Source organism: Erpetoichthys calabaricus, chromosome 15 (assembly GCF_900747795.2).
Source record: "Erpetoichthys calabaricus chromosome 15, fErpCal1.3, whole genome shotgun sequence".
Classification (NCBI taxonomy): Eukaryota; Metazoa; Chordata; class Cladistia; order Polypteriformes; family Polypteridae; genus Erpetoichthys; species Erpetoichthys calabaricus.
This window is the reverse complement of record NC_041408.2, coordinates 99,131,416-99,153,693: the sequence shown is the minus strand read 5'-3', so window position 1 is coordinate 99,153,693 and position 22,278 is coordinate 99,131,416. Positions and strand designations below refer to the sequence as shown.

Here is a 22,278-nt window from a genome sequence, read left to right as displayed (position 1 = left end):
ACTCAATCAAATTTGCCATTTTCTATTCCCCATTGCAACAGGAAAGATCAATTCAGACAAACCTACAATGTATTCTGCCTGATTCCATAATGCCTTCCTAGAATATTTCACTTTTATAAAGGCATTGTTTTCAATGATTAGAGAGTAGAAAAAAAAAACGAATACGAAGACAAGTCTAAGGCAGCAGAACTGTTTTGAATTTTTTACCATCGTTCCCAATTGGATTGTATACTACATTACACCTGGTTTTTAATATCTATATTAAAGATTTTCAATTTACCAATCTTGAAAAATGTGTCTGAAATGCATACAAAGGCAGCAACCTTGTTCTGCACTCTGTCTTGAGGCTACAGGATATAACTATTTAGCTAAGCATTTATCTTTTTTGACATTTTAGTTTTAACACAAGGGTGGCTAAGGATAATCATTTACAACTGGGGTTTACCTTCCAGCTACAAACAATTGATTTCAAAACCCATCTGTGTGGTAACGAGTTTGATGACACACAAGCAATGAAAAGTCATTTATAATGCTCTTAAAAGAGACACAAGTGGAAAGATTCATTCTGAAGGAAGGAAAAAAGACACTAATTAAATTATTGTGTTGAGGCAAGATTGCTTATTTTGGGAGTGAGTTCATCAAGACAGACTTTAAATTATAAGGCTGCTGGTTCAATTAAGTTTTCCAGCTCACTGGGTGACCTTGACCTGTGCTCACATTGTACAAAAGAGTATACAAAGACAATTTGGTAACACTTTAGTTTAGGTACTGCAAAAATGTATCTATAACTCATTTATTATTACAGGTATGTAAAGATAATGTACCTTAACAAGGCTTCTTTTGGTCATCATAACGCTTATAAAACATCAGTATATCGGTTAATCATCTCTGTGCAGTGTTGCATATTGACATGATATTAACATTACTTGTTAATATGAAGAATTCACAGGTCAGATACTAAATATGGAATATCAAGAGAAATGTATCTTGGTTTATCCTCATCAAAACACTCCAAAATGAAGCTTTGTTAGGAAGGTCACATTGGACAGATTAATTAACACCTTACTGATACCTTGTATATATGTTATGACATTTATAGATGCATTTTTGCAGACCTAAAGTGTTACTGACAATTTTACTGCATTTTGACTTGTGTTGGATTAAGGCATCAGTCAAATGCAATACTAATCTATGACAATATTCTATGAGAATCTGTACATGCAGTTGAATTATTTGCTAAATGATTAAATACCCTTAACATCACAATAAAATATTTATTCTGCATACTTTATGAAACCCAAGTTACTAAAAGAGGGTGGCCAATCTGTATGACTGCATACATTTCACAAATTGCTGGATAACTTAAAGGATTCTGAAGCTATACAATTAAAATAACTATGACATTTTATGGGCCAAAACAACTGGGTGATTCCATTTTCACTAGCAATAGTGCCTGCATCAAAGGCAAGTGGGGCTTTCACTCCATCTCCAAACAGATGGCACTGTTTTGCAAACATTAAATAACTAATTAGTAAACTCACCTCAATAATTTAGCATAATGTTACATTTTTATAGTAAACTCAACTTAGCCAGCACATCAAAATATTTTCCCATTTTCCATCCACCAATTTTCCAACCCGCTGAATCCAAACAGAGGGTCACGGGGCTCTGCTGGAGCCAATTCCAGCCAACACAGGGCACAAGGCAGGAACCAATCCCAGGCAGGGTGCCAACTCACCGCAGGACACACACAAACACACCCACACACCAAGCACACACTAGGGCCAATTTAGAATCGCCAATTCACCTAACCTGCATGTCTTTGGACTGTGGGAGGAAACTGGAGGAAACCCACGCAGACCCGGGGAGAACATGCAAACTCCACACAGGGAGGACCCAGGAAGCGAACCCAGGTCCCCAGGTCTCCCAACTGCGAGGCAGCAGCGCTACCCACTGTGCCACCCATTTTCCATAATATGTTCAATGCAATTTCTAATCAAGGAAAATATTTCTTTTGTAACCTGCTTCATTTTCTTTTTTCCTGATGCCCCTACCTATGTTTCTGGGTTGCTTGTGTAAACCCCTTTGCAATGTGTGCTCATGTGCAGCCTGAACTTTTCATTTCCACCTTTGGGCTTGAAGGCAAGAGACCTTTAAAGAGATGCAGGGGTTGATTTTTTTAAGATGAAATGTAAACGGGGTGTGAACTTGTACATCTTGCTATTTTGGAGTAGTCAAAATTACCATGAATCATGCTGATGGCATATCTACAACGTTACATATATATATTGTGAAGGACAGCCGGGTCCCATGCCCGGCAGGGACGCCCCTGCTGCATCTGTTCCGGGGGAGCCACCATGGGCAGCTCAGTACCTCCCCCGGGACGCTTGGTGGCAGCCTCCCTGGTGGACGATGATTCCCCAACCTGTCGCAAGGCTCCATGGGAGATGGAGTCCTCCACAGCCTGGTTGGGGGCTTGGATGGCCACCAGGGGGAGCTGCATGGACTTTCCAGCCCAGCTGGTCGACTCGTCGGCCCCACCCGGAAGGTCAATTAGGACCAGGTAATCAAGCACCTGGAACGCTTCCAGGTGGGGTATAAAAAAGGCCAGCCACCACCACTAGAGAGCCAGAGTCGGGAGGAGGAGGACTAAGCCTGAGGAGGAGGAGTGGTGGTGCTGAGGTGGATAGAGAGAGAGTGTGTTAGTTGTGATATATTCAAGAAGTGCTTTTGGGACTGTGTTGGGCCTGTGGGACACGGGGAAGGCGTGCCCCACGGCTGAAGAAATAATAAAGAGAGTCTTTATTTAAGTACGTGCCTCTGCCTGAGTCTGTGCCGGGTCGAGCGCTATAAAGCGCCTTTTACAATATATATATATATATATATATATATATATATATAAATATATACACAGGGCGAGTCAAAATTATATTAACACTAATGATACTGTTATGTATATACTTATATACAATTTTTGTGGACAATTTATGTGACACATATGGTACATGTGTTGAACATGATGGTGAACAGGTTCAGACATTCCTGCAAATCATCTTGCACATACAGTGGTGTGAAAAACTATTTGCCCCCTTCCTGATTTCTTATTCTTTTGCATGTTTGTCACACAAAATGTTTCTGATCATCAAACACATTTAACCATTAGTCAAATATAACACAAGTAAACACAAAATGCAGTTTGTAAATGGTGGTTTTTATTATTTAGGGAGAAAAAAAAATCCAAACCTACATGGCCCTGTGTGAAAAAGTAATTGCCCCCTGAACCTAATAACTGGTTGGGCCACCCTTAGCAGCAATAACTGCAATCAATCGTTTGCAATAACTTGCAATGAGTCTATTACAGCGCTCTGGAGGAATTTTGGCCCACTCATCTTTGCAAAATTGTTGTAATTCAGCTTTATTTGAGGGTTTTCTATCATGAACCGCCTTTTTAAGGTCATGCCATAGCATCTCAATTGGATTCAGGTCAGGACTTTGACTAGGCCACTCCAAAGTCTTCATTTTGTTTTTCTTCAGCCATTCAGAGGTGGATTTGCTGGTGTGTTTTGGGTCATTGTCCTGTTGCAGCACCCAAGATCGCTTCAGCTTGAGTTGACGAACAGATGGCCGGACATTCTCCTTCAGGATTTTTTGGTAGACAGTAGAATTCATGGTTCCATCTATCACAGCAAGCCTTCCAGGTCCTGAAGCAGCAAAACAACCCCAGACCATCACACTACCACCACCATATTTTACTGTTGGTATGATGTTCTTTTTCTGAAATGCTGTGTTCCTTTTATGCCAGATGTAACGGGACATTTGCCTTCCAAAAAGTTCAACTTTTGACTCATCAGTCCACAAGGTATTTTCCCAAAAGTCTTGGCAATCATTGAGATGTTTCTTAGCAAAATTGAGACGAGCCCTAATGTTCTTTTTGCTTAACAGTGGTTTGCGTCTTGGAAATCTGCCATGCAGGCCGTTTTTGCCCAGTCTCTTTCTTATGGTGGAGTCGTGAAAACTGACCTTAATTGAGGCAAGTGAGGCCTGCAGTTCTTTAGACCTTGTCCTGCGGTCTTTTGTGACCTCTCGGATGAGTCGTCTCTGCGCTCTTGGGGTAATTTTGGTCGGCCGGCCACTCCTGGGAAGGTTCACCACTGTTCCATGTTTTTGCCATTTGTGGATAATGGCTCTCACTGTGGTTCGCTGGAGTCCCAAAGCTTTAGAAATGGCTTTATAACCTTTACCAGACTGATAGATCTCAATTACTTCTGTTCTCATTTGTTCCTGAATTTCTTTGGATCTTGGCATGATGTCTAGCTTTTGAGGTGCTTTTGGTCTACTTCTCTGTGTCAGGCAGCTCCTATTTAAGTGATTTCTTGATTGAAACAGGTGTGGCAGTAATCAGGCCTGGGGGTGGCTACGGAAATTGAACTCAGGTGTGATACACCACAGTTAGGTTATTTTTTAACAAGGGGGCAATTACTTTTTCACACAGGGCCATGTAGGTTTGGATTTTTTTTTCTCCCTAAATAATAAAAACCATCATTTAAAAACTGCATTTTGTGTTTACTTGTGTTATATTTGACTAATGGTTAAATGTGTTTGATGATCAGAAACATTTTGTGTGACAAACATGCAAAAGAATAAGAAATCAGGAAGGGGGCAAATAGTTTTTCACACCACTGTATGGAGTATGTTTTGTTAATAAACTGTTTCCGCCATTCAAATGTTAACATGATTTTGACTCACCCTGTATAGGTATATGTATATATATAGTCAAACATGTGAGAGTTGTTGGACTCTTACACGGACCAAAGTGAACTGAATTCAAAGGGAAAGATTTTGGAGTTACATCACAGTCTGTGTTCCATTTTCCAACCCAAGCAAGGAAAAGCTAAGTCAACATGAGATCTTATTACGCCAGCGAAGGTCTATCTCCACACTTGCTTCTTTCCATCCTCTTACATTGATGATGTACCTCCATGAAGAAGGAGTCTTTTGACTGAGTACAGTGGCAGAACGCATGTTGTCATCCCAGACTGATGCTACTTAAAATGGAATAAACCTCAAATCAGGCTAAAAAAACTTGCAAACAACTTTTAAATGGGATTTCCCACAGAATCCCAACTCTTTCTGATGCTTCAATTTTACATTTTATAATTTACTACCTACTTCCTGTAGATGATACCATGATTACCTAGAACAGAATTTGTAAGAAAGTCTTCAATCCCTGAACTAGTAAGACAGTGGAAGTAATGATAGAGTTTTGACAAAGTTTGTTTAAAGGTAGTGGAAATAAGAGAACTACAGCAAGATCATCTTGAAGAAATATTACATGTGGGTAAAATCTGTTAAAGCTACCCTGATACTGAATAAGATGAAGATTGAACAGGGAGTGGGGGCCCACTTACGGGATATCAAGAAATGACACTGTACATTTGAGGGCCAAATTGCAAATAGTATTCCTGAGAGCCAACACAATTTTTACAATGTTACACGTGACTTTCTTGGAAAAGTCGCTTTCTGATTCCTCACCAACATCACAAACAACAAAGTAAAACAGAAGTAATCAAGTCTCATGAAAGCAAAAAGGGACCTAACACAATAACTAATGGGTTTACATAAGATGGCTACAACTGTTTCACCACCACTAAAAGATTGCTAGAAAAGCTATGGACAGGCCAAGCACCTGTAGAGGAAAGCATACACCTCATTAAATATTAATAGCCTTATGGAGACATTGATATGGCTAGATCTCCACAATTTAGCTGGACGTCCATGAAAGTGTAGTATTAAGCTTTTCGCCCCACTTTGGAGTTTCCAGCATTTCATGTGATTTGCTGTTGTCCACATGTGAGATTCTCCTAATATCAAGCAATTTCTTTTCTACCATTTGTTCAATGTTTCATCTGTGTCACTTGTCCAGAAAGCATAAACTAATGCCATCTTTAGACGTGTGCTGGTGTCTCAATATGCAGAAGATGCATTTAGCAATACAACAGTTACATTCATTGCCCTGTTACTGTTGTGTTGGGTGGCTCCATGATACAAATTCTCTCTCTATTGTACCTGTAAGTAGTGCATGTGTCAGGACCGGCTAACAAACCTGAATTGTGTGGACGAAAACAAAAAGGAAAACAAAAGAAAGTTGCAAGTCACATTCAAGGTTATTATGGTTGAGAAGATCTTATTCAGCTGAGCTGTAATGGTCTTTTGTCAGAATGTTTGGGTTTTTAATCTTAAGAATAAAAATAAAATAAGAGTGAGGTGTAAACAAAATTTGTATTTATGTAAATAACACCAAAAATGAAATGATCTGTTTCAGAAGGACCTGTCTAATGCATATCATCTTTGCCAGCAAGCCCCATGAGTACAATATCTCTGATAAATAAACTGCTTGAAGTAAATTCCGCGGCCACAGGGATATTCAGGCAGCAGGGCTGGGTTAAACTAATGTGGTATTTGGAGCCTGATTAGATCCCAGAATACTTGGAAAACAATTAATAAAAACTAGGAGGAGTGTTTAGATTGGCTAAGGGAAGTGATACCTTCTTTGAGAACAGAAGGAAATAATGTAGGGCATTGCTATAATGCTCAAGAATTAATACAAAAATATCTGGAACTGAAGTAATTTTTAAAAAAATGTACAGATAATCAGACTAACAGCTAATGGACATAACATCATAAAGACACTTGTGGAGGCAGACTCCTTTCCACTGACAGTAAAATGCTTACATTATAAGCTCCCAAGAAATAATACATTTTACAATGTTTTGCTACCATGTTCTCCCCATGTCTGCGTGGATTTCCTCCGGGTGCTCCAGCTTCCTCCCACAGCCCAAAGACATGCAGGTTAGGTGGATTGGCGATCCTAAATTGTCCCTAGTGTATACTTGGTGTGTGTGTGTGTGTGTGCCCTGTGGTGGGCTGGCACCCTGCCCGGGGTTTGTTTCCTGCCTTGCGCCCTGTGTTGGCTGGGATTGGCTCCAGCAGACCCTCGTGACCCTGTAGTTAGGATATAGCAGGGTGGATAATGGATGGATGGATGGATGTTTTGCTACTTACAGTTGCAGTGTTCCTCACCTCACTCCTGAACTGTTTCAGTTCCAGTTCCAACACAGCTATGCAACAATGTCTAGTTATAATTATTATTATTATTATTGGCAATGAAATTTGCAGATGATATTAAGTTAGATTAAGCTAGATGAAACAGAAGATATTCTAGCATCAGCCAATATTTTTCAGATTGAACTGGACAGAATTCAGACAAATTTGTTGCAGATTAAATTTAATGTAAATAGCTGTAACGTTTTGCAAAAAAGAAGTATAAATGTCAGATTTTTATACAAATTGGAAGCTTAAAACTTGAAAGTACTTCTTAGGAGAAGGACCTACAGTAGTCGTCATTGTGGCTCTGTACTTTTTACATCCAGACAATGTACAGAAGCCATTAAAAAGGCTAACAGAATGTTACGTTGTATATTGTGATGTGTAGGGTATGGTCAGGGGAGGTCTTGCTTCCGCTATATAACATCACCTGGAGTATTGTGCAGTTTTAGTCTCCATATTACAAAAAAGACATAATAGTGCTATAGAAAGTTCATAAAGAAGTGATTAGGCTTTACTGGGCCTATAATGTATAGGTTTAAACACAGATGGCCACCAGCTGTGAACACGATGACTGAATACAGTTAATATAATATTAGGAATTGATTTTTGGCTGCAGTCAACTGGAAGGTCCCTTCCTATCCTAAATGTAAGGTGGAATAAAAAAGGAACAAAAAAAAACCTGAAGTTGACTCTGAAGTTGACTAATTACAGTTAAAGCAGAAAGAAAACAAATAGTCCATCATCAGCACAGTACTGATTACATGTAAATCAGTTGTAATATCTTCACGTAATTTATATAAGGAATATGTAAATGCTGGCATTTTTATTTGCCTTAGGAAGAAGTACTGAGTTCAGAAAAAAAATGTAAAAAGTCATCCAGACAAATGACTAAGTAGTGAAAAATATGGTAGTCAACCTGACAAGCATTGTACCTGCCGTTTTTAATTAAAAAAATGGCAGATTTAATGTGAAGAAATGAGAATTTAAATTTGGTTCTTTATTTCTTTAGTCAATTGTCATTTCAATGTGCCTTGTGTAACAGATATTAGCTTGATAAATGGTTAAACGGACAATGGTTATCACTATTTCTTTACTATTACATTTTCAGTCCAAGATCTGTTTTTTTATCAGTTAAATTCTTAAAGTCAAGGTGCATGTCAGGTATGTTTATTACTAGGAAGAAATATAAGAAATCTGTTGCACCCCAGTTCAAGATATGTTGGTGATCAGCATGACAAAACTGTGACAAAATCAAAATGAGGCCCATCAGCTTAGACACGCCATGACCTTTAAAAGGTAAATCAGATTAATGCGACAACAGTGAATAAAGAAAATTGTTTTCTATATTTTAAAATATTAATTAATAATACAGTATATATTAATCAAACAGGGTAAATAAATGAATATATATATATACTGTATATATATATATATATATATATATATATATATATACATAAAGTCTGACCTGAGTTTGCCATGGCACCAGAAGGTATTAAGACAAAGAGTACACTCTGGTGTGAAAGTTCCAAGAAAAAAGAGAGTATGATAACAACACAAGAGGAGATGCTGCTTAGGCAAGGACCAGTACAGAATGGCAGAACCTGTCAGACATGGAGCCCAGGGAGTGCAATATGCAAGTACATCAAGACAAAGAAGAAAGGGTGGCAGCATGGATATTAGTAGGTATGTGACATGGCAGATGGGTGGTATGAATTCTTCCTTAGAAAGAGTGAAGGCATGGGGGTGCTGATAAAGAGGATGCAATACCTCCTGTTCACTAAGTGGAAGCAGGTGGTTCCTTCTTGTATATGGAAAGATCAAAGGGTATGGTGTACAGTAATTAAGGAGGTCTGCCTCGCAGTTAGGAGACCCGGGTTCGCTTCCCAGGTCCTCCCTGCATGGAGTTTGCATGTTCTCCCCGTGTCTGCGTGGGTTTCCTCCGGGCGCTCCGGTTTCCTCCCACAGTCCAAAGACATGCAGGTTAGGTGGATTGGCGATTCTAAATTGGCCCTAGTGTGTGCTTGGTGTGTGGGTGTGTTTGTGTGTGTCCTGCGGTGGGTTGGCACCCTGCCCAGGATTGTTTCCTACCTTGTGCCCTGTGTTGGCTGGGATTGGCTCCAGCAGACCCCCGTGACCCTGTGTTCGGATTCAGCAGGTTAGACAATGGATGGATGGATGGATGGAAAGAGATAAGAGGCCCTTTCAGCTCCAAGAGGTTATATGGTCAAGAGTGGGAATGGCCAGGGCTATGCTGTCCTCATGATTTATTTGCATTTTCTGTTATACTTTGCTCTTGTTTAAAGAAACAACTCCTGTATGTTTTATCATTTTCAGCTCCATGATTAAGCCTTCTACTGTTTAAACATACTGTACATATATCCATTGACTTTACCAAACATACAGCATTGTGCATACAATTATTAATAATTTGGAGAGTAATAACACAAAGAATACCTAACATATTTTTACCATTACATAAACATCCTGCACATAGTACGTGTTTCCACCAGCATGCCAAATTATAGCCTTCAGTAGATGAAACCTTGACTTAAAGCTATTGCAAGAACCAATCTTAGGAAGTTAATGCTTCATGTTAAATTCATATAATGTCTGTTTAATTTCAATAATAGAATATCAGTTCCTTATAGCTACCTAGAATATTGCAAGTTAACATGAGTTAGAACTTTCTTAGCTATACCTGCAGAAGAGAGTGATAATTAAGTCTTACTGCTAGCATGGACTGTTAGATATGTTTGTAAATAGGAGACGGCATACAGCTTTCTGACTGTGTCTAACGTTTCTCAAGTACAACTCTATGACCAAACGTAGAGAAATGAAACAAGATATATAAGCCTTAAATAGAACTTTTCTTAAACAAGAACTTTTCCTTTCTTTAATACCAATTTTTGTCTATTTTTGTGTGAACTGTTTTGCTTTTAAGTTTTATTAAAGCATTTAAACGAAGATATTTTGTCTGTGGAATTATCTGAACAAGGGTCACACTAGAGCTTGAATCATCCTATGAAGCAAGCTGAAAGTTGCAGAACTTTGGTCATTTAATTTGCTTAAAATATCATTTTTCAACTGTAATGAAAAACATTCAGTTTACTTAATTATTTTTTATATTTCAATCACAGAAACTATATCAGTACACATGACAAAGCTAATAACACTACTACTACAATATAAAATGAAATCTTTGAAATATTTCAGTGACTTTATTTACAGAGCCAGTAGATGGCAGTGTTAAAGAATAAAAATGAATGTGTTAAAGAGTAAATAATTTATACAATTTAAAATGGTACTAATAGAAGAAAAACACATTCTGATTTTATATATACTGTACAGTATATATATATATATATATATATATATATATATATATGCAGTGTATATATATATATATATATATATATATATATATATATATATTATTTATGTGTTTGTTTATTTAAGCAAATTATTTTTTGATGAAACCCAACACTGTGATTTTATTTAACATTATGCTCTCCAACTCAATTAAGCCAATTTAGAGGTACTGTTGATTTTACAGTGTACAAATGCATATCTAGGATTAATATATAAAAAAATCTTGGACAAGAAAACAAATACAGTGCTGTTTTCTTCCTATTCAATTAACACACAGTTGGATGACATGGTGGCTACAGGTAATGCTGTAACGCTTTCATTTTTGGTGCATTAAGGCTCAGGCTTGTTTCGAGTTTGCACATTCTTTCAAGTCGGCGTGGGCTTGTTGTTCAGAGACTCCAGTTGTCTCCCACATACTGTATCGTGTGTGTGTGTTTGTTAATTGAGATTTCTAATAGACCCCAGTGTGAGTGAGTGTACTGGAATGGGAGTGTACATGTGTGTGTGTCTTGCTAGAGGCTGGCATCACGTTCTTTGGTGCTGTCACGATATGTGTTTGGATTACAGTGACACTTTATTGGATGAAATGTATTCTGTAACAGTACGAATAATCAAAAAGCAAGCAAATAAACATATCATGCAAAACTAAATATAACACTTTGATTTTTTGGAAACACTAGTAAATACATACTTTATGTGTTTGAAAATATTCTGTACTTTCTCTAAACTTCTCAAAAAAAATATTTTCTGTACTTTGTATAGCAATTTTTTTCATCAAAAGCCAGTATCATGAATATGACTGATGTGAGACTGATAAAAAGGCAACAGATTTTCAATTTAAAAACTTTGAATAATCTACATCCATGTAATATCCCACACCAACATAGCTTCTTATGCCACACTGGGAAACAAAATGCAAATTTCCCACTGCTAATTAGCAGTTAGAAATTTTCGACTGAAGTGTTTAAATTGTTGTGATGTAGATGGTAAATTGCAGGATGTCAGAAATGGCACTAAGATGTTAGATATTAGAAGTAAGAAAAATCAAGGAAACCAAGTACAATTAAATTAACGTCACCCCTTCGCCTGTAAAATGCAATGAACTATATTTCCTTATGAATCTGCAAGGTGCCATTCTACCTTTTGCGCAAAGCTGGTTAGGAAGTCATCTGTCACACGTGAGAGTAGGAGGCAGCTGAAGGGCTTAAGTAATGGTAATACCACATCCGACTAGGGGGTGGCTTGGTTCACTAACTGTCTTTCTCAGTTCCCTGCAGACCTTTCCCGAGAAATCCTGCCAGGTTCCACTACATCAGAAGATGGCACTTCCGTGTCCGGGCCCTCCGATGACACCACTGCCGGGTCCCGGCCATTCGACGATGTCACTTCCGGGTACATCCCCTTTCGGTGACGTCACTTCCTATATGGGCCTTTAAAGCTGCCATCTTACCACCAAGGAATCAGTTCTGTTTTGGACTCAGTATTGTGAACATCTCTGTCAATCTCAAAACCTTTTGCAGCCAGGGATATTATACAGGTGGCTGCCCCAAACCTTTTTATGATGTCTGGTCTGTGTTTTTATCACACATCATATGAGTGCTTATTTATAGAATTAGAGAAAAACTTTAACAAGAAGAGAACGCTCACTCCAGCAAAGCTTGTGAATCCTATCCACGTAATTTCTCCAAACTAACAATGAGTTGAGTGTTGAAGGTCTCTAAAATACTACACTTCACCTCATGACTTGGTAACTTACTCAATGAACATTAACTTTGTGTGAAAGAAAACCTTTCAGACATTTGTACAAAATTTACCCTTAGCAAATTTCCAAGTACCTGTGTTCATGTTGATAAACTAATTTTAAAATTGTACACAGTAGTGAAGTTCAATCAGTATTCACTGAGGCCTCTGTATTTAATATGCTTTGCATTCATTCACATATCTGTAACCTGCTTAGAAAACATTGTTAAGATAACAGCCTGAGGATTGACAGCACCTCAGCTAACAGCTCTGTCCAATTTCCAATTGGGTTTTCACAGCAGTAGAATGAGGTGGATTATGCATTCAATTATTCTTCTGAACAAACTAAGTATAAAATTACTGTTTGTGTTATGACTAGTTTTTGTTGTTGTTGAGGTTATTTTGTTACCATTGTGGCTTTAATGCAATACCGTGAGTAGAAATACTTTCCACAATGCACTCCTTAGCAACAAATCTGGTCCATTCATATGAAGGAACACACCTTACTGGACAAATATGTAAGAGTTGGGATCTACTGTGCTAATTCCCTTTATTATTTTTAAATACTTGAATCATGTCACCTCTTAATTTTCATCTGCTCAAACTAAAAAGGCTTAACCACTCCTGTCTTTCCTCACAGATTTATTTAATGTTGAGCTTCAGAGAGACCCTTTATCTGTCACTTGTAATTGCATCTGTCCATAGACACAATCTACAAATCTGTCTGGGTATCCATTGCTAGATTTTATTCAAGTAATATCTTCAGTCTCTGCCTTATAATGGGACTGCAATTTCAGGAGATGGTTCAAGAGTTATTAAACAGACTAGGGATAAATGTGAGGTTAAATAGACAAGCAAAATTATATAACATAGATAACCAGTTAAATAAGGGAGCTAAAAATGAGTAGACGGACAACGGCCAAACCTAACTACTACTGCACCCATTGTGCTTTCATGGTAATCAAAATACAACAAGTCATGTGGTAGATGACTTTCCAAGCAACAAAACCAACTATAGAGTCACAGAATGACACTGCAAATAAAAGGTCACTGTACTCAGCACACAAGGCAATACAACTACTACTACTTGTAACACATTCACACTGAGACCTTTAGCACAAGTCTTTAATAGTGTTGACAGGTGGAATTCATCCAAGTGTTTTTTGCTGTGAATATGCTGTGTTCACCGGTAACCTTGTTTGTTGAATATTTTCCTGGAATTCCACTGAGCAGCCCACTTAGATGAACTTTTTTTTCCAGCACCCCATGATGCTTTGCAAGGTCAGGGTGCCATTACAGAGCTGTAGCAGCCAATTTTGGATGGTACAGCCCACCAAGTATATAACATAGCTCAAATAAAGTACATCTATCTATCTATCTATCTATCTATCTATCTATCTATCTATCTATCTATCTATCTATCTATCTATCTATCTATCTATCTATCTATCTATCTATCTATCTATCTATCTATCTATCTATCTATCTATCTATCTATCTATCTATCTATCTATCCTACTAGTGGAATTAGCAGGAAACGTGTGAATACATTTAAACACAAAGTACACATGCAGAAGGAAACTGGAAATGTGTCAGTGTATCTGTGTCTTAAAGGTAATGTTGTTTAGTATGAACTTGCATGTGACTTGCGTGTAATATGTGAGCCAACCTCTTTAATTATATTACCTAGAGTGCTGTGCAGTTGATAGAAGCAGGAAGGAGATAGGAATCCAGATTCTTTAGAGTTATGGATATTTGATAGTAGCAAGAGCAGTGAACAAGCAAAAGTGTCAGGGAAAAAATAAGCAAGTTGTACTTCTAGGCCCAAGACAAGTGAGTACCTGCTATTGAATCTTTTGGGGGGTTGGAAAGTCTTTATGAATTTATGCTTTGTGTCTCCTACTGTCTGCAAGAGATTTTTCTCTTCTGATATTTAATTCTTCGTTTAGAGTGACATTTTCTGTTTTGATATTTAATTTTAGGTTTACCATAGTGCAAGTAATTGTATGGCAAAAAGGCAAAATAATTGTAATTTTATCTCAGGGAGGCACAGTGCAGCACTGGTTAGCACTACTGCTTTACACTCTGGTCACATTTTTGGCCACAATAATTAGTCCAGCATAGGTGGCAGACATTTCCTTAGCAGTCAGGGACACTTAAAAGACCACTGCAAAATAATAATCCAGTCAAAACTAATTCAATTTTAACTTCCCCACAGACATCAATGCATTTCACTGTGTTTAGTTAAGTTCCAGGACATGTCAATGATTTCACTAAACTCGAGGCAAAGAGAAAACAGCAGCTTTCATGCATCACTCATCTTCACCAATCAACTTCAGTGTGTTTCTATTTGGGTGTAAACTAAGTATTCTTTCTTCTGTATATCATCGATTTTCTGAGTTCACCTAGCTTGGTTTAATTGCCCCCCAGTGGTAGTACTAGAGCAGAATTTATTTATGGCTATGTGCCCATCCTACCAATCTTTTTTAGTCACCTTATATGACATTGTAAAAAGGACCCAAGGTCTGGGGGTAAAAGTCACACAGTTGACTTCTAAATATGTTGTGACTTTTCCCTGGCTCTTTACTAACTTCATTAAATTGAATTGTTGGCAACATCTATACATTATACCTTAGCCACCTCTCATACCATACTAACAAATTTACCTCTTCTCCAACCTATGCTTTTAATTTACCCACCTATCTATAAACTTTGTGTCAGGCATGAAACATTGTAGGGAGAACATGGCTTGATAGACACTACTGTATGTCCTAGGCAGTAAAAAACAATTTCCAAATAAAAGATGGGTAGAGATTTTTTTTTTAATTTATTAACCTCCTTGGTATTCATTGAGCATGGCTCATCCATAGAAATCTTGCAAATATTGTTATTCCTGAGAGAGTTTATGCATTTTTCCACTCTAAGGTAACTCAATAGTACTTATGATTGGGTGCGGAGGCTACAATCAGAACACAACGATGTGTAAACAAGAGCTGTAAAGTCAGTTTTAGAACAAACTGAAACTGAACCATTAGTTGAATCAAGCAATAATGATAACAAAGTGAACTGGTCATCAAATGTTGACAAGAACAGTAAAACTGATGCATAAGGCACTGTACAACTAAACTGCTGTGACAGGCCTGGTGATTTTGGTCACCAAAAGGTTAAAATGGTACAACTATGTGTGTAGCAAAAAAAGAAAAATGATTGCAATCAAGTAGAAAGGCAACAAAGATGTTAGCCCCCTAAGCACCATTCACAATGCAGCAACTGTCAATGTTTTTGTTAGGGGAAGGTCCACAAGTCTTGGGCTGCGGTAGCCTACGATGACACATGTGGTTTAGTCACTGACACTCTACCCTCTCATGAAGCTGAATAACAATGCTTATAAATATTTCTTTCAACTCTGACTTTTAAAGAATATTCAAATTAATTTTTAATAATGCACCCCTAAATTAAAAAAAGAACCATTTTTAAAACCATTTCTTCACTGACTGGATGAAACTATTCCTTCTTTTATTTTAGTTTTAAAAGATTCTCATTTTTGTATATGGAAATGCATCAATCTACTCTGCTTCCCAAGTTTCTTAGGCTGGCGTCCCGCTAACACAATACACAAAGTACTGCGTGTGTTCTGAGAGCTTAAAATTAAATGCTTGTGTAGCTGGCTATGCCTACATACCTATTAAAGCAAATGGAATCTTTGTTTAGGTTGTTCCTTTTATACAAATCTACTTACTATTCTTAAGTTGCTACACTGAATCCATTTAGCCATGCAACCAAGATGAGCATTTTTAAGAACTCAATTTAATGTGCATCAGAGCAAAACTTGTGAAAAGAACAAAGGCCAGATTTGATTGACCATAAGAATGCAGAATGCACTATTTTAATGACAGTATAAAATGGATGTTTACATACAGTAAGTAGCACTATTTTTCATTATTTTTACCCTAAAACTATTTATTAGAAGCATATACTTTACATTTAGGATTTATAATCACAAATTGCACCAAAAAGAATGTTTGTTAAACAGGAATAGCCCCAGTTTTCTATCTTTAATAATGATAATTATTCTTTCATGTGTCAGCTTTGCAACAATACAGCCATCTTCTTTAATAAAATCCCTGTGTGTGTCCAGATGTCCGTGTGTGTGTCTTCTGGTGAAGTGCGCATGCGCGGGGCATGGTGTGATGTGCGATATTACTGTCAGAGAAAGTTACAGGCGTTTTACAGAAATACAAACCAGTATTACTACGAGAGGAAATTAAAGGTACACAATACAGTGACGCATATTACAGCCACATACAAGCCAGTATTACTGTCAGAGGAGATTAAAGGCATATTACCGACGCGCACACCTGTATTACCAGCAGAGAAAATTAAAGGTATATTACGGACGTTCAAGCCAGCGGACGTACAAGACAGTATTACTGTCACAGAAAATTAAAGACACACAATACACGGCGGCAGCCCACGAAGAATGGTCAGCTCAGCAAGTACACATCAACAAAAGAAAGGCTGAAAGACAAAGAAAAATATGACCAACAAAAAGAATGAGGTCAAAGTCTCTTGCCATTTAATAGAGACTGTTCCTACTAATTTTTATGCACTACTGTTCTAGCGCCCGTTATTGTAACGGGGTAAATGACTAATTTTCTTATAAACTGGCAGAGAACAGCAGACTGATGACACCACTGGTCTAGTACTGAGCCGGTGGAAGAATTCAAACCCAAGAATCAGCAATGACAATTTATAGGAAAATGGCTTCCTCGTCTTACATCACAATTTTTTCAAACCACTCTAATGAAACAGAACTGTTTATTAGTAAAAGACAGAAAAATATTACTATTCCCTTTCAAAAATGCTATTGGCAAAACCTTAGTCTATTGACCCTAACAATATATCTGGTATAGATGAATATTTCATTCAGAAAATATGGAAATGTAAGTAAAAGCCTAATTTATTTCATTTACTGTATAGGTTAACTAAAGCCAATATCATTCCCATATGGAATAAAACTAAATAATTTTTGATTAGTTGTGATTAGTTAGTGTCAGATGGGACAACACAATAAAGAACAAATTTGGCAGTAATTTCATACACCATTGTAATAAAATAACTTTATGATACATTAGTATTACTTCATGAGGTCTGAGATGTCCTATTGCTCTCATCACTTAAATCCAGGTTGAAGGCTCACTACATTAGTCTAACAGTTCTGGCTGTTCATATCTGTTATCTATGTTTTGAAAGTATAAGCTTAATAATCACTATCAACTGCTCAACTTCTCAATTCTGTTTTACTTCTTAGTACTCTGCTGTTGCCCATGCCATCACTGCTGCTTTGAACAAACCTCTGTTAATGTCGACAGAATAACAGAACAGAGTGCCTGGGAACTTTATTGTCTTATGTTACTACTGGTTTGCAATTGGCACAATTATGGACTTGTGCATATGGTGTGTAATGATTTATTATGTCTAAAACTAGAAAATTATCATTTGGCTTAGATCTGCAAAGCTGAATGTTTGCCTGGTACAATGGATTGTGAAATACCCAGAAACCTAGAGCCCCATTTATGTAGAAAAATTGTTAACATGAGTTTTTGTTTTCTTCTTCTTCATGACCAAGTGGCCTTATTTTTTCTTTTTCACTAAAACTTACACTGGCATGACATTAAATGAACATTTCAACCAAGCAAAGTATGCTGAGCACCTTTTTAATGTTTATTTCACTTAACGTGTCTTTGTATATGCAAACGATGCACAGTTATTGACTCTACTGTTGCTATATTATAGCTGTAAATAAACATAAGGTTCTAATCCAGTATATGGAGATAATCAATATAGTAGAACAAACTGAATCAATTAAATTGAAATTAAATAGTGGCAAGAACACAAACTTCAGTGTTGTCCAAATGTACTGTTTACATTTCTAACATAAAGGAAAAAGGAGAGAAAAGCCAATTAAAATATTGTGTCTTCCAGTGGTGGCTCTAAGGCTAGGGATCTGCGCCAGCAATCAAAAGGTTGCCAGTTTGGATCCTGTAAACCACAGAAGTGACTCAACTCTGTTGGGCCCTTGAGCAAGGCCCTTAACCTGCAATTGCTTCATCCTGGCCATAACATTAACCAGCATCCAGCCCTGCAAGCAAATCCTCCAACGTACAGGGAAAACTTGGTGGTTGGTGGCAGGATTCGCACTCCAGCCACCATAAAAAGCCTCACACTGTTCCAGTGTGGAGCTGAGGTGTCACCCACTGCACTCGGGTCCCAACCCAGGTGGTTCGTTGTGTGGTGGGGGCAGCACATGCTCTCAACATCTCTCTTCCATTTTCATTCATGGCCTTGAAACACAGAGGAACTATATAAGAAAGAACAGAGCAGGCTTTTTTCAGAGAAGACTGTGTTCCTTTAATGTGGGAAGTGACATCCTTCTCATCTTCTATAACTCTGTGATGGCCAGTGTGATTTTCTATGCTGTGGTGTGATGGGCTGATAACATCACTTAAGGAGAGGCCCACCGAAGCAACAAACTAATTAAAAAAGCAGGCTCAGTTATAGGAGGTCGTAGCGGATGGGTCGCTTCACCCCACATAGCTCAGCTGAGGGAGGGGCAGTGTAGCGTGCTGAGAGGACCACGGGAGCAAGCATGGCCAGTATGTTACCTCCCCCGGGACACTAGAAGGCAACCCCCCTGGGTTACAGTGGTGCCTCAGACTCCCGCAGGGCTTCATGGGAGTTGGAGTTCGGTGCAGCCCTGTTGGGATGCACAGGCACCGCCAGGGGGTGCTGCAGCTGGAGTTGCTGAGCCCTTAAGGACAGTCCTTCCGCCACACCTGGAAGTGCTACCGGAAATGAAGTCATCAAGCACATGGAGCACTTCCGAGAGAATTATAAAAGGAGCCAGCAGCCATTACTCCGGGAGGCCAGAGTCGGGAGGAGGAGGATGAAGCTTACGGAGGAGGAGTGGAGGAAGAATAAGAGACAGAAAAGTATTGTGTGGAGTTGTGCTTGTGGGGACTGTGTTGTGCCTGTGGGAACGGGGAAGGCATTGCCCACAGGCGAAGAATTAGAAATTAAACATTTATTTGTTTTATCAGTGTGCCTCCTGTGTCTGCCTGTGTCAGGTCGGCACTCATATAGTGCCTTTCAATTTATCTATCTATCTAAGTCATTCATAGTGATGAGTGAACCCTGCTGAATTCGCTTCACCTTAACTTCAACGAAAATGCGGAGATGTTCAGGAATTTTGGTGAACTTGGTAAACTGCATTGAAGTCAATAAAGAAGAAGAAACTGAACTAGTTTTGAGTGGATTCTAATTGTGCTATGATCTTTTAAGTTTCCTTAAAGGCTAGGAAAGCGTCTGCCAAATATGCTCGATCGATTATTGTGGGCAAAAATGTGACCAGAGCTGTAAGGCAGCAGTGCTAACCACTTTACCCCATGCCTCCTTTAGATAAAATTATACTCACAATACTCCTAATCGCTTATCTCTCTTTGCATCTCCCGAGCTCCTATCACTGTGACTAACAAACACCCATACAGCCTGTAATTCAAGGGATCCTAATTATACATTCAGGGGCCGCCCCGTCACAACCCAATCTGGGCTAAATAGTGAGGAGCATAACATTCTTAGTCCACCAATGAAGACACAACATACAATGACAGCATACAATTTTCATAGTAATCTCATTAAAGTCAACTAATGTACCCCTCAAATGAAAAGATTTTATTTTTTTTATGCACACAGGGCGTAAATCCAGCTGGAGTACCAATGGAATAGTGACATCACTCATGTATCTAAATGCTATAAATTACATGAAGCAGATTGGGCAGTACTGTAAATTGTAAGCTTGAGTAATACACATGTTTGGAAGCTCTGTGCATGTGCAATACAAATTGAGCAGGTAGCACAGATTAGGTAGGGACATCCTCATCTAACATAGCTGCTATAGCTCTGTGATTTCATGCAGGCCACATAAAGCATCATGAAGTACTACAAAAAAAAGTTTATTTAAGATACCTACAAAATGAATTTTCAGGGAAAAATTTAGCAAAGTCACTGGCAAACCCTGCAAACTCACTACACAAAATGCTTTGGTGAATTTTACCAATGATCGCTAACATATTGGAGGTGTACAGGTCCATTCAACCATATTCAGCACATCAACTTACAAAATAAGTCAAATTTGGCAACGAGTGCTACCTTATGATTCAATCTACCGTGCTGTATGTCCAGGTCAGCTAGATAAGTCAACACAGAGCAAGAGAAAAAAATACAAATTAGAAGCACCTCCATAATCAGTTTTAGTTCTGACAAGCCTGTCATCACACTGTATGACTTCATGAATCTAAAATATTATTAATGTGACAAATGAAAACTGCTCTAACCAGACTATTTCACATACATGCACACTGTGAGTTTTCATGTGCAAGCCCTTTCACATTTTTTTATCTGATATATTGTTTCTGTTGTTATTTTGTCTCTTTCTTTACACTAAAAAACGACATGTAAAAACTGATTAAAAACTTAAAAAGTGCAATATTGTTTACATAAAAAAATCAGGCATAGGGATATGCATGGTGTATTTCAACTGTGTTCTAAGCCACTTACAACCCTGCATTTGAATCACTGGATACGGGTTAGCAAATGAATTCATGAGTTTTTCATTAGGAAAACAAATTTAAATATCATATGTATTTATCAAGTTAATGATGTGGCTCCATAATATTTTTACTACAAAGAACAAACAAATTACCAAAACCAGTACAGCTTTCAGTAAGACCAGGCAAGCAAGTTATTCTAGCCTCGTGGTATACTAAAAAAATTAATCTAAGAAATGACCCTCAGGAGTATCCATACATGTGCATAATAATGATGGCCACATAATTACAACAAGCTAGCTGCAGAGTACCCAGGGACATTTTCAATCAATCAGCACTGTAGGTGTCAAAACTTAAATAAAACAAAGGCAAGAGACAGAAATATACAACAGAAACAACATATCTAATAAAAAATGTGAAGTGACTTGGGCATGAAAGCTGACAGTGTGCACATATGTGAAAGGGCTGCATAAAGTAGTTTTCATTTGTCACGTTAATCAAATAAACTATACTCTTCATTAAAATGCAATACACCATTGATTAAATGACAACACTTTAAGTATCCATTAGAAGTCTGTAGTAACAATCTGCAGGTTATGAAAAATATTTCTCTTTTATACCATGGTAAAACAATGAAAAATGACTGTAGCACATTTCAAAATTCTTATTTTTTTATGGTGATTAATTATTATTAATAGCACAGTTAATAAAATATTAAGACTGTTAATAACTGCTTTATAATGGATACCAAAACTAAAAAAAGAGGATAACCTCATTTAAATGATATAATTAGAATCTATGTAAAGTACAGAAGCAGTAATGGATGAAATCTTATGTACTCAGCAGCAAAGCTATTAAAAAGAAATGAACTTCTTCAGGCTGACTGATATTAAAATGCGCCATTCTATTAAGGGTTACTCCACAGATGTGGGGGGAAAAGTGAAATGTGCTGATTCACGCACTGCTGTGGATGATCATGCTTCTAAATGAATGAATCAATGGTCATTTATGTGTGTTAGCTAGTAAAACATAATGCATGGGTTTTGAAAAACTGAATTTCTGTCTAACAGTGCAGGATTATAGTCGGAGAAATTATTTTCTAATAATATATAATTTAAGCTGTTTATTCTAATGGCAAGAAAGGGTTAAGTTTGCCTTTTAAAAAACTATAGCACGGAATCATTAATATTACTGTGGTTGCCTCAGGTGGCAAATAGCTCAGTTGCAATACTGTGATGTACAAAAGATTTATAAACCATAAGAAAATAGGTAAGTAAAATAATTCATTATTTGAGCAAACACTTTTTATGTTCTTGAGCTAAATTAAAAAACAGAAAAAATACTATTAAAGTATTTTTTTTTTAAATAATTATTTGCTTAGACTTTAGCATTCTCTCTCTCGCTAACATATTGAAATATTTTTAGTACTGTATAGAAGTTCTGTCTTTCTGAA

The 22,278-nt window shown here is 37.6% G+C and overlaps 1 protein-coding gene across 22 annotated transcripts in view; it reads right to left on the bottom strand.

The window, feature by feature from the left end:
* Positions 1 to 22,278, bottom strand: part of nrxn1a (neurexin 1a) — a 1,087,315-nt gene that overhangs the window by 530,783 nt on the left and 534,254 nt on the right. The window lies entirely within an intron of this gene.